At 38.9% G+C, this 13889-nt stretch overlaps 1 protein-coding gene and 1 pseudogene across 2 annotated transcripts in view; one reads left to right on the top strand and one right to left on the bottom strand.

The window, feature by feature from the left end:
* The window catches only part of Usp6nl (USP6 N-terminal like), a 141586-nt gene that overhangs the window by 63435 nt on the left and 64262 nt on the right, over positions 1-13889 (bottom strand). The window lies entirely within an intron of this gene.
* LOC130886019 (40S ribosomal protein S19-like) lies at positions 13430-13863 on the top strand (annotated as a pseudogene).

The raw sequence follows: 13889 nt of genomic DNA, 5'->3' as shown, positions 1-13889 counted from the left end.
AGTGGCTAATCAGCATTTTATTAAAAATAATAATATACTAATCAGAATAAAGAAAGAATATTAAGAACTACAAAGGAAAGGGGCCAAGTAACATATAAAGGCAGACCTATCAGAATTATACCTGACTTATCAATGGAAATAATGAAAGCCAGGAGGTTCTGGACAGGCATTATGCAGACACTAAGGACCATGGATGCCAGCCCAGACTACTATACCCAGCAAAACTTTCAATCACCATAGATGGAGGAAAACAAGATATTCCATGACAAAACCAGATTTAAACAATACCTATCCACAAATCCAGCCCTACAGAAAGTACTAGAATAAGTCAGCTACATCCATGAAAACATAAGCAATAGATAATCCCACACCAGCAAATCCAAAAAAAGAGGGGAAACACACACACAATGCCACTACCAACAACAAAATCAAAAATAACAGGAACTAGCAATCACTGGGCATTAATATCCCTAATATCAATAGATTCAATTCACCTATAAGAAGACACTTATAGAAGGCTAACAGAATGGATACGGAAACAGGAGCCAAACATATGCTGCATGTAAGAAACACACCTCAACTTCAAAGACAGACTTTACTTCAGAATAAAGGATTGGGAAAAGATTTTCCAATCAAATGGACATAAGAAGCAAGCCGGTATAGCTACACTAATAGATAACAAGCTAGACTTCAAACTAAAATTAATCAAAAGAGATGGAGAAGGATATTTCATATTCATCACAGAAAAAAATCCATCAAGATGAAGTCTCAATTCTGAACATTTAAGTTCAAAGGCACCTACACATGTAAAAAAACATTATTAAAGCTTAAATCACACATCAAACTCCATATAATAAAAGTAGGAGACTTCAACACCCCATTCTTACCAAGGGATGGGTCTGCTAGACAGAAACTTAACAGAGAAAAAAGAAACCTAACAGACAGTATGACTCAAATGGACTTAACAGACACATATAGAACAGTCTACCCAAACACAAAAGAATACACATTCTTTTCAGCACCTCATGGAACTTTCTCAAAAACTGACCACACTTGGTCACAAAGCAAATCTCAACAGATAACAGAAATAATTGGAATAAACCCCTGTGTCTTATTGGATCACCATGGATTAAAGTTAGAATTCAACAACACAAAATACAGAAAGCCTACAAACACATGGAAACTAAATAAAGTTCAACTGAATTATCACTGGGTCAAGGAGGAATTAAAGAAATAAACTAAAGACTTCCTAGTATTCACTGAAAATGAAGTTACATTTCTTTTCCTCGGGGCGGGGGATTTCTTTCACTTTTCTCAGAGTACAAAATGCTAACAAGCTCTCCCTTCAGTGTAAGTGTGAATAGTATGAACACAGAAGGAATGATTCTATATAGTAACCAAAACACACACTAGTAGTTCACACATTTACAACACACTAATACAAAGAGACGACTGAGATAAGCATTCACATAGCACCACCCTATTCTCATGCTCAGCTTTGAAACAACAAACTCCTACCTCTACTGAACGGAAGAAAGTGCGTGCATAGAAATTAAATCCAAGCCCACTGAGCTCCAGCAGTGCCATCAGAGCTGCTAAACATTTCCTTCCAAACCAGCAGCCAAATGTTTTCCTAAGGTAACTTTTACAGCAGGCCTTACCCACAACCAGTCCCAAGTCTGCCAGCAGATTTCCGATACAAGAAGGAAAAGTTTTAAAGTGTAAAAGAAAAAAAAAAAAAAAGAACGGGAAATAATGAAATGAGGGTAAGAGCTGAAGTGTCAATAATCAGAAAATGTGGATAAGCCACTGTTTATGAATCTTTACTCCAATCACTATCAGGCTAAGAACTCTACAAGAGAAAACCCAGTTGTCTAAAGAGATCATCCTGGAACTGGATGAAACTACATCCTGATTCTAGAATGACAGGGTGCTTTATACAATACAATCAGAACAGTTTCCTCAGCCAGGTGGCGGGGGCTTCTGTGAAGAGCCTAGAAGGAAATACTAGTTTTTCTACTGCTGAACGTGCAGACATTATTAATTCACACTGCAAGGTGTAGTGAGCCTACAGCGCAGGGAGCAATCTGCTAAAATCATGTTTCCTGCTCTCTTGTCTCAGGGCATAAGCTTACGGCATACACTCGATTGCTTATTTAAAACTTCCATTGTGAGAATTGAGAGTTTACCACAAAGCTTTTATCACAAAAACACTAATAGCCACCTTGTGTCTGTGCAAGTATGCAGAAGTTTGGGCAACTACTGAACAATAACAGCTGTGCCATTCAGCTTATACCCCATGCCATCATCAAATAAAAACTCAAATAAGGTGTTAACACATTATTTACACAATAATTTATGCTCCACTTTTATGATAAATCCATAAAATAAGTTTATTTGGAAAAACCATTGCCACAATATTTTATGATTTAAATATAATTCATATTAGTAAATGTATGTAAAGAAAAATTCCCTGTCCTTAAAAATAAAGCCATGAGGAGAAATATGAGAAATGACTATTTTAAAAAGCTCATTACTTTACAAAGTTAGCGTAATACTCAAGTACATGGGAAATTATCTCTTGGCACAAGTTTATGGAAGAAAATGACAACTATTGCATTTTTCAGAAGCATTTTAAAAATAGACATTTGATGTCTCAAATCCGCCCCGCCAAACTTTTAAGTATCCACTTGAACTGCGTTCTTTAAAAACACACATTATAACATCACTAAATTTCAAATTCAATCCCATAAAACAACACTGACAAGAGGCTGCTTCTTCCTTGTGAATACTTGGATAGGTGAGAAGTGTACAAAACAATTTCAACTTTAGAAGTCCTTCACCCTTCCAGATAGTCAGGCTGGCTTTGGAAGGTGACAGCGGCTTCAGTCCTCACAGAAAACTCATCTACTCCAAGGTTTCATTATTATGTGAGGGTGGTAGGTGGGGCCTCATGCATTCTGCAACTGACAGAAATGGGGGGGCTCTACTTAGACTGTAAAGCAGCACAAGAAAGGACGTTTCAAATGCATTCTTCTTTTTCCAAATGCGAAAAGGCCTCGCTGTGGTTACATGGACTATGGATACTCAAACAAAGATGAGGTTTGTTGAAAGGAAAAACCCGTCTTTCAGACTCAGTCCCAACTAGAAGTCACAGCAGCCTACACCCAACATTCCATCCTCCAGTAAACAGGGGCTTTACACAAGCAACCTCACATGCCACTCTTACACTTCAAATTAGCCACATTCTTAGTGCATTCAACAAAAGTTGTCATGGAACGCACATACACATGCACACAAATTATTTAAAATATAAATTAAATATAAGAAGAAATATTCAAGTCTACTTTATATCTAAGCACATTTTAATGTGAAAATACTGGGTCTGATTCATATTATAAATACATGGCTAAAGTAGTGCTCCTGGAAACAGAACTTTTAAAAGAAATTAAAGTGTATTATACTTTTGGGGTGGGGGAAGAGAAACATATTCACCACAGCAGCACCAGTGCAGAGGCCAGAGAACAACTTGTAGGAGTTAGGTCTCTTTCTCTATCATGTGGATTCCGGGGATTGACATTAGGTCATTTGGCTGAACCTGGATGAGGCCATACCTCTATGCACAGAGTCACCTTGCAACCCCACGTTCCAAATATTTTTAATAAACCACCTATTTGTAATGAAACTTTTATTCTCTTTTATCAAATTTTCCTTACTATTATCATTTCTTTAAATGGGCAGAGACCTATAATTTGAAAAACATTTTGCATAAATTAACAGCTCTATAACTATTTTTGTGTGCCTAGGAACTGTAAGTACACTGAGTTAAATAAATAGTCATGAATTAAGTTTATACTCCACTTAGGGTAGCAATAATACCCAATAACAGAAGATCTAAAAAAGAAAGGAAAAAGTCAAGTCATACACTAAGGAAGGAGAATCAAACTGCCATCAAGCTTCTGAGAAAAACTATCATGAACTTGGAATTTTACAACATAATTGAGGAAAAATACACACACACACACACACACACTTCTAGATATTACAAAGTAACAAGCTGAGATAAGCTGAAGAATGTTCAAACATCAAACAACTGATGTCCACAGCCTACTCCTGAGAGCTATGAAGGCACCATAGAGAAAGGGTCTGCACACGGGATGAACTAGGGTCTAGAAGAAACTAACTATGCAGAAAGGTTCAACTTCATCACAAGACTCCAGAATAAAAGTAGGAAAAGATAGCCAACAGTGGAAGTTGGCAGACTCCAGAAGGAATCAATCTTACTAATCAGTAAATGGCTTTCAGGTTTCTGGCTCTAGAACTAAATCTGCACCATTTGAGCCATGTTGCAATTTCAGCAACATAAATACACAAGAATTCAAAGTTTGCTACCTCTACAATACTTCTTTCTAAAGCAATTTGAGGATACAGAAAAACAATACAAAACAAAGTAACAAAAGACACTGGCAGGCTTTCTGTCAAACTGCAGTTAAGACTTTGAACTTCTCTCCCATGAAGCCTTGACCCTGAGCCCTAATCTTTGTCCTAGTCTTAGCCTCTCCAGCCCAATTGTAAGAAGAATCTTGCAAAGCCCCACATCTACACAACTGGCCATTCCGGCCTGCCTTCAGCAAGAATCCTGTCACATTTGTCCTTTAGTCATTTTCTAGCCACTGACACTGTCTCGCCCTCATCACTCATTGGTTAACATAAATCATTATATTTGGAAATGAGTTTGAGCTAGATTCTCTTCCCCATAGTGATAATCTTGACACTGGTTTTTAATAGTCTTAAACAAAACATTCCTTACCTTTTAAAACAAGTATAAAATAATTTTCTTTCTACAGAATCAAAAACAGAAGGCACTGAATCCAAAAAAAATCACAAAAAGTAACAGACATTTCCCTATGCCAAATATGTAGCTGCCCAGAGAGCAATCCATCTGCATTAGGACAGGGAATACAAGATGCTTTCATGAAGTGCATCAGATAAGTAACCTCAAGGATATGGTACTGTAAAGTTTGTATCAGAGCACCAAAAAGAGTGACAGACTACTAGAATCCTCCAAACAGGCAAGTAGTACAAAAAGCTACAGTCCATATATGAAATAAAATCCAAAGGGGTATGGCACTGACCTTAATGGCACATGAGAAAGTTAATTCAAAAGACCTTGACAAGGGCAATATTAGGATATTTCCTATACACACTTCACCATATTATCTGAGAAGTTAAAGATCCTGCCATTACTGTGATTACAGAAAACTGAATTGCCTATTAATATTTGGAATACATTTTAAGATCCAAAATAAACCTTGATGTGCACACATACACAAGCTATTCCTACAAGCAACTACTGCTACACACAACTCCTGATACCAAAATTTTCTCTAGAGTATACAAAATGTGCATGTTTTGTAAACATACAGATTTTATTTTTTTTAAATTTATGTGTGTGTTTGTGTGAGTAAACACATATCCACAGAGGCCAAAGATAGTGTCAGATTCCCTGGAGCTGGAGTTATGGTTGTTTTATGCCCAATGTGAGTGCTAGGAGCTGAACACTGAACACGGGTCTTCTAGAAGAGCAACAAGAAGTTTTCACTGCTGAGTCACCACCTCCAGCCCCCATATATTGTATGTTCCCTTTTCTGTAAAAATAAACCACAAGCATCCTCTTAAAAATGTTAGAGTTGACTTTTTCCCAGCTACCAGTATGCCCTGCTGGTAGTGCATATCTATAACCTATAAACCTACTTAAGTAGGGTACCAACAGTGTCTACCAACCAACAAGGCAAAGAGGTAGAAGCAGTGAGCTCTGGCTCATGCTGCCCAGTAATTTCCATGTTTAACAACATGGTAACACTGAGCAAAGAGTTCAGGCTGGCTCCAGTACACCAGTGACTCTACCTTTTCACGGCTATGAAGAATCTTAATGTGTTCATGTAATCTAATTAACCTGTCCTCCCTTGGGAACCTGAACTAGGAGAAGTTGAAAAAAATCACTCAATCGGCAACAATGACAAAAGGCAAGTTGAAAACTGGGGAGGCATAAACTACTAGTAAGCAGAGTACAGGAGGGAAACAGTGTATCCTATCTTATTAAATCCAGAGTCAAGCACCGCCAGCAACCCTTCAATCTAACAGAGACAGAAGCCTAAAGCTGCTTGGTGCTTCAGTTCCTGAGAACTCTAATTTTCAATTCAATATAATATTCTCTTTTTTCTCCTAAAATAATGCAAATAAGTTTTCTGTTTGTTTGTTTTTACTTATTCTGAGAGCTCCTCCATCTTTCTACCAAAATCAACAGTTCTTGGAGGTAATGGTCTTAATTACTTGTAATCATTTTCTGATTGGATCATGAACCATGCTGGACCAACAATAGATTGGAGGCTCTTGTAGTGAATTTGGGTTCAGTTCCCAGCCACCCATGTGGTAGATCACAACCAAACATAACTCCAGTTTCAGGTGATTAAATGTCCTCTAACCACCTCTGCAGGCACCAGGCAAACACATGGGGCACATAAAGACAAACATATATAAATTCATATACATAAAAGTGAATAAATTTTAAAAACTGTATTTTTAAAAATATTTAAATGCTAAAACTTTAATATAGCCACCCAGTGTTCAAAACTTCAGCATTTACTTTGCCATGCTCTAAAGCCAAAGCTAGAATGCTCAAGCAGAACTAAATAGATTACATTTGAAGTACAACTGAAAACAAATCAAAAGACCCTGAGGGGTCACCAACTTTGACTGATGGTTCAGTGCAAAATGAAGTAAGTGTAAGCACCCACAGCTGGTCTTCCGAGATGGCTTACTCTGAAACAGCATTCAGGTCTCTCTCCAGCAAGGGCATCAGCAGGAAATCCTCTATGAAGCACTGGCCCAGTGTGTCCTCCTGCCCTTTACTCCCCTTCACTGCCAGGTCACCCACAGCAATGCAGTTCCACCTCCCTATATCTGAACTGTTTACTCCACATTACATAAATGTCTTACAAAAATGTGCAACTTCAAGAAAACTCTTATCTCCTCCTTTCTTCCTCAACTCATACGTTAATCTTAGAAAAATCACTTGGCTTTCAGCCATCTCTCTTATGTTCACTTTGGAACAACAACAAAAGATTCTAATCAAAGTTGCAATTATAGAAATAGTACAAGTAACCATGAGAAGGTTAAGAAAGACAAGGAATGATGATATATGAAAGTGTCCTCAGAAACAACTGAACATTCTCCCCAAATAGCTACATGTTTCCACATTCATTTCATATCCCTCTGCATTAATATGTAATCTCATATAATAAAAGAGTACCAAAAATATGTCTAAATGCTTTAATATTATCTTTTAATTACCAGTGAATGCCTTACCATTGCATTCAAAATATTCCTTACATTACTGTCAGAATGATTAGCAACATTCCTATTATGACGTGCTTTAAATTGTTTTAAATATTTTTCATTAAAGTTACAAAATACATATCTAAAAACCAATTTCTACTAGAAGTTCAAATGCTAAAGTCAAGCAGATGATGGCGACGGGAAATCACTGTAAGTCAAGCAGATGGTGGAGCTGGGGGACCACTGTAAGTCAAGCAGATGGTGAAACTGGGGACCACTGTAAGTCAAGTAGAAGATGGTAAAGCCGGGGAACCACTGTAAGTCAAGGAGAAGATGGTGGAGCTGGGGACCACTGTAAGTCAAAGAGAAGATGGTGGAGCTGGGGACCACTGTAAGTCAAGGAGAAGATGGTGGAGCTGGGGACCACTGTAAGTCAAGGAGAAGATGGTGGAGCTGGGGACCACTGTAAGTCAAGGAGAAGATGGTGGAGCTGGGGACCACTGTAAGTCAAGGAGAAGATGGTGGAGCTGGGGACCACTGTAAGTCAAGCAGATGGTGGAGTCAGGAGACCACTGTAAGTCAAGCAGATGGTAGAGCTGGGGACCACTGTTTTCCCTCTTCCCCAACAGCAACCCAGCAGCACAGCTGGGGCTCTAAGGGCAACAATCAGCAGGGCTGCAGCTTCAGTTTCTTTTAATTTGTCTCATTAGTACTGGATTTCCTTGCAACTGGTCCTCAGCTGCCACCTTAGACAGCCTGACTCAGTCCCCACACCCTCTGTGTGATAGGAATAAAAAGATTAAGTTTATAACAGATGAGTTGCTTATAAGACATGCTTAAGATGAGTAAGAACAGGATAAATGCCTAATACTTTAAATGCAAAGCATCTAGCATCAGTAGATATTCAACATTTCTATATAAATAAGTCACAGTTTTAACAATTCCTGAAAATACTTCTATAACTTGCTTCTCAATATCTAGAAAGGAACAAAATAATTTCTTTTTTTTTTTTTTTGGTTTTTTTTTTTTTTCAAGACAGGGTTTCTCTGTAGCTACGGAGCCTATCCTGGAACTAGCTCTTGTAGACCAGGCTGGCCTCGAACTCACAAAGATCCGCCTGTCTCTGCCTCCTGAGTGCTGGGATTAAAGGCGTGCACCACCACCGCCGGGCAATAATTTCTTAAGGTCTTAAAAAACAACTGCTGACTAGGACTCATTATAAGAGAAAATCTTTTTTTCCCTCCACTCAAACTAAATCAAAACCTCAGCTGTAGGTGACTCTGCTTTTACACTGCCCGTTTTCCTAAAGATAACTGGATAGCGCTTCTGGTGTCCCGATTTCCACATAGTAATGTAAACTAATGTCTCTGCTACTAACTATAATCCCCATGAACAAAAGACAGTATATCCTCCATGTTGGTCTCTTTGGAATCTATCAGTCTTGTACATGTTTTTCACTACATATGTGTATGTCTGCTTTCTCTTACATATTTACTTTATTATAAAATTTTAAAATTTCTGTTTACAGCCTGCATTTATATTTTTATATTTTATGGACTCTAACGTTTAGACACAAACACACACATCTGTTTTCTTTAAATTCTGATTATTTACAAGCCCTTCACAAAGTAGGGCACCTGGGAAAGGTGGGCACCTGTACCTTGTCTGTTGTATTTATGTTCCACCTACTTCCTCCCTTTTGTCTTGCTCAGTCTCTGTCTCTACCAAAAGGTTCCATGCTCCCCAGGGTTCCCATAAACCTACAGATTCAGTGGGAAGCTTTCCAGCAGCTCAACACCTAGAACCTTCTCCCACACAACTCTCTCCACCTTCCAAGAAACAAAAGGATGTTTAAAGCCAAGGATCCAAAAGAAGCATCAGAGCAAGGTTGGCCTGCTCCTACTTTGTCTCCTGACCTCTGTCTCCATGCACCTGCTCTCTCTACTCTGCTCTCCTCCCCTGCACCCCCACCACAGGAAGGCTTGGGAATGCCTGGCTGTCATCCAGTGAATACATTCATCTAAGTAAAACAGAGTCCTGAAAGAGCCTTTTCAAACCCAATGCCATGTCTTCCAGTCAGTCAATGAAGGGTATTCTGGGGTTTGAGACAAAACTGAATCACAACTGACTCCCAGAAGCCTCAAATCCAGACTAGGAACTCCTACACTTTGTACAATGATTCACAGGGAAAGGGAAACAAAATGATGTAATAATACTTAAACACCATTACTACTGATGAGAAATATAATTACTAACTGTTGACTGTGAATGTATTTCCCACCTTTGGCGGCAGGGTGGAATGACACATCACCAACAGAAGATGTTTATGATACTTAGAACCAAGACAAGTGAGTCACTTCACTCACTTTGCCTCGCCTACTGTTGCCAACAAACTTAAGATTATACCTTAACTGTTTTTCCAGAAGGATGATTGTCTTAATAGATGACACAAGAGTAGTTTGCAACAACTCCTTATTTGTGGATGTTCCAAAAGCTGTTTACTGGGCTATTTCTACCTGACAGATACTGTGATAGGCCTTAACATGCATAACCTCATTTCCTATAGCAACAACCTGCTATGTTAGGTTAGGACTTAAGTCTAGTTTTCCCATGGGGATACTGGAATGGAGAAGTTAAACAATTCAGGTCATACAGGAATTACGCTACAGAGCAGGACTGAAATCCAGGCTGTCAGCTTCAGCACCATGTTTGCCCCAGTAACCCATGGTGTTCTTGCTACACCTCCTCCTACCGTCACTGCCCTTACAACACTTTCCTTAGAAACAAATGTGAGACTCTCAATCCTCTTGCCCCAGTTTCCTGAATGCCAGGATTAGAGGAATGTCCCACCAGGCCCAGCTTTTTCGCCGATCAATCCTTACAGCTGTATGCTGGATTCCAAGAGCCTTCTAATCTCACCAAATAGTCGGCCATTTATGCAAAACGGAGGCTAACAGTGTCTAAAGAATGCAAGGACAACTTAGATATATTATTCTTTGGGATAGCGACTATGCCTTTCTATTATGTTTTAAATTATAGGTTTTAAAATAAACACAGAAAGTAACAAAAAGTTGCAAAACTTTGACAAATAATCACCTAATGTATAGAGTAAACACTAATAAAACACTGCTTTTGGTTGACACTGAATCAACCACCTTCACGATTACGAGAAGATGATATTGAATCTATTTCATTTACTCTTTCTACAGTTCTTCCCAGAACATTCAGAAAGAAAGGATGTACAGTTATAATCACTGCAATAAAAGCTTGTCCTGAATTTGACCCTGTAAGTATTAATAAAAGTAATGCGACTGGAGCAGATTTTGTTAGCAGGGTGTTGTTGATGTTGTTTGAGCCAAGTCTCACAACACAGCCTTGCTGACCTAAGTCATTACTACAGCTCAGGCTGTCCTTGATGTCAGGATCTTTCTGCCTCAGCCTCTAAGTGCTGGGATTAAAGATGTGTACCACCACTGCAGACAACAGATACAAGACAAAAGGAATGAAAGGTGATTCACAGAGAGTTTACTCTAATAGTACATAATTCCAGACAGTTTGAAAAACTTATTTCAACTAAATATCCTATTTTCTATTTTTTTTTAAAAATGATATGTAAAAGCCAAACTGTGCCAAAATGGACACAAATTGCCTACTTCAACTAAATATGAAGCGAGAACTGCATTCAATGCTTTGACATGTCTAAGTATTGGTCCCTGGTTCAAACTGGACTTAATGCCATCAAAGCCAGCAGTCTGACAAGAATTATCCGATGAATGGTACAGAATGAATCAAAGTATTTTTGTCACATGAAAATGTCACCCAATTACTTCTTTAAAAAAAAAAAAAGTTCCCTAGGGGCTGGAGAGATAGCTCAGCAGTCAAGAGCTGTTTGCTCGGGCAAAGGACTAGGGTCCTATTTCCAGCATCCTGACACAGAAGATCAAAAGTGTCTCTAATTCCAGTTCCGGAAAGTCCAATGCCCTCTTCTGGTCTTCCAGAGCATAGCACACACGTTTGCACTTACATATATGCAATTAAAACATCCATACAAATAAAATAAAAAATAAATTTTAAAGGACCCTAAACTCAAGCATGGTATCTCAAAATTCTCACAACACACAGCTGTTTTAAACACAATTCAATAATTCTAGGCAACATATACATAAGCATTTCAATATGTATATGTGTTTAATATGTATTAATATTCCTTACATTCAATTACTACTAATATGCTAGTACTATCAAGGAGTTTGGTGGCTCATATACTAAGTAAGATGTACTTTACATAACAAGTACAAAAGTTATATGCAAAAGTGCTAGTTACTCATTAGGTACCAGATGAATTAAGTTAACAATGAAAGGCCTGGCTCACAGATAACAGCACTTACTCTGCATAATCTAAATTCTGTTATCTCATTTAACCTCCACACTTCAAAACCATGAAGTAGGTCTCATTACTGGTCATTAAACAGACAGGAACATTATTAGGTTAATTAACCTGCAAAGATCACACAGATTTTTAGTTCTGGAGTGACATTTGGACCAAAGCAATAAAGCTTCAAGGTTTTCTAAACCTGTCAGGTAGTCTATCACCAAAACGACAAGAAAATGTCAGCATAAGCTCAACTTAGCATTAAATAAGGGCAAGAGGCAAAGAAACACCCTTGAGTCAATGAGACAATGAGGGGAAACAAAATAAAGCTGCACAGAAAAACAAGGTCCCATTGAAGCCCAGCTGCTAGGATCAGCTCACACCCTGGCTAAGCTTCGTCACCTGACAGATAACACGGTTCCACCTTGCTCAATATCCAAACAGCCATTACATATTACAGAAATAGTCAATTTGTACATTTCAAGTGAGAAAAGTTAAACTTGAAGGTAAAGCTACTCTTCTTAAGCTATATTCGCGTGGGAGCTTCAAGTTCAACACACATCTAGAAAGCACCAAGGCACAACACCACAAAATTTAAAAAGCAAGGACATGTTTGTCTACTTCCCAACTAATAAATTACATGTTGCTAAGAAAATAGCACACAGTAACCAGGAAGTGGGCTGGCTGACTTCCACGACCTCAAATAAACATGCTCTGGTTAAGTTTCTATAAGCGACTATCCTCCTCCAATAAGAGTAATGGTTCCTCAACACTGCTGATTACACTACATGCTGAGGTCTAAGTTTCTGAAGTTTTGCTTCACTGGTATTATAAAGAGCCAAAGAGTTTTGTAGAATCTGCTTATTATAAACAAGTACGCAAGTTTTTCCAAAGTTAAACTGAAGCAGTCCGGTATTATTTCATATACTACAAAGTACAATAAAGCTTTATTTTTAAAAATATTTTACTAGTTACCAATTACAAGTTGCTGGGCAGGAAAAAGAAGTTCCCCACAAAGGGCCTTTGCACCCTATATTCTGTCTCTCATTTATACTCCAGTTAATAGAATTCAGTCCTATACTTACTTTATTCAAACTCCTTTTAATGTCTCTTTTATAAGTTTGTATAGCACATGCATTCTTTGAAGCAAGGATTTATTAATTCTGAAGATGAAACTTTAAAGGCAGTATTTTTAACATATCCATCACTGGCAACTTATGAAGTATATAAATATTGTAAAGACTTTAGTATTTCCCAACAAAGACAGTTTCATAAAGCAAACTTAGTACCATCTACAAAGCTTAAGGGACAGAGCATGAATTTATTGTCTTCCTGCTTCAAGGAAGGCACAGCTGCTTCAGATAGCATCCACTTACTAAAACTCACACAAACTCACTTAGATATCGATGTGAATAATTTAAAAGTGGAGCAAGGGCCTGGGGGGAAGGCTCAGTTGGTAAAGCACTTGCCCTACTCAGGTATGAAAACCTGAGTTTGATCCTTAGCATCCACATAAGAATGCTAGGTGTGCTGGTGCGTGCTTGTAACCCACCCAGCACTGCAGCAATGGCGATAGCAGATCCTGGGGCTTGCTGGCAAGCCAGGTTAGCAGAATCACTGAGTCCCAGGTCCCATGATAAATGGCTCCTGAAAAACATACTCAAGAACACTATAGCTATAGCGCCCTTTTCCCCTGGCTAACAGCGCGGTGGCCGCACGATGCCTGGAGTTACTGTAAAAGACGTTAACCAGCAGGAGTTCTTTAGAGCTGTCCAGTCTTCCTCATAAAGTCCGGGAAGCTGAAAGTCCCCGAATGGGTAGACACAGTCAAGCTGGCCAAACATAAAGAGTTTGCCCCCTATGATGAGAACTGGTTCTACACACGAGCTGCTTCTACAGCACGGCACCTGTACCTGCATGGTGGTGCTGGGGTTGGCTCCGTGACCCAGATCTATGGAGGACGGCAAAGAAACGGTGTCAGGCCCAGCCACTTCAGCAGAGGCTCCAAGAGTGTGGCCCGCCGCGTTCTCCAAGCCCTGAAGGGACTGAAAATGGTGGAAAAGGACCAAGATGGGGGCAAGCTAACACCTCAGGAACAGAGAGATCTGGACAGGATTGCCAGACAGGTGGCGGCTGACAACAAGAAGCATTAGAACAAAGGATGCTGAGTTAATAAACT

Source organism: Chionomys nivalis, chromosome 13 (genome assembly GCF_950005125.1).
Source record: "Chionomys nivalis chromosome 13, mChiNiv1.1, whole genome shotgun sequence".
In the NCBI taxonomy this organism is placed as follows: domain Eukaryota; kingdom Metazoa; phylum Chordata; class Mammalia; order Rodentia; family Cricetidae; genus Chionomys; species Chionomys nivalis.
Note: the sequence above shows the minus strand (reverse complement) of the source record. Positions and strands in the feature narration are given on the sequence as shown.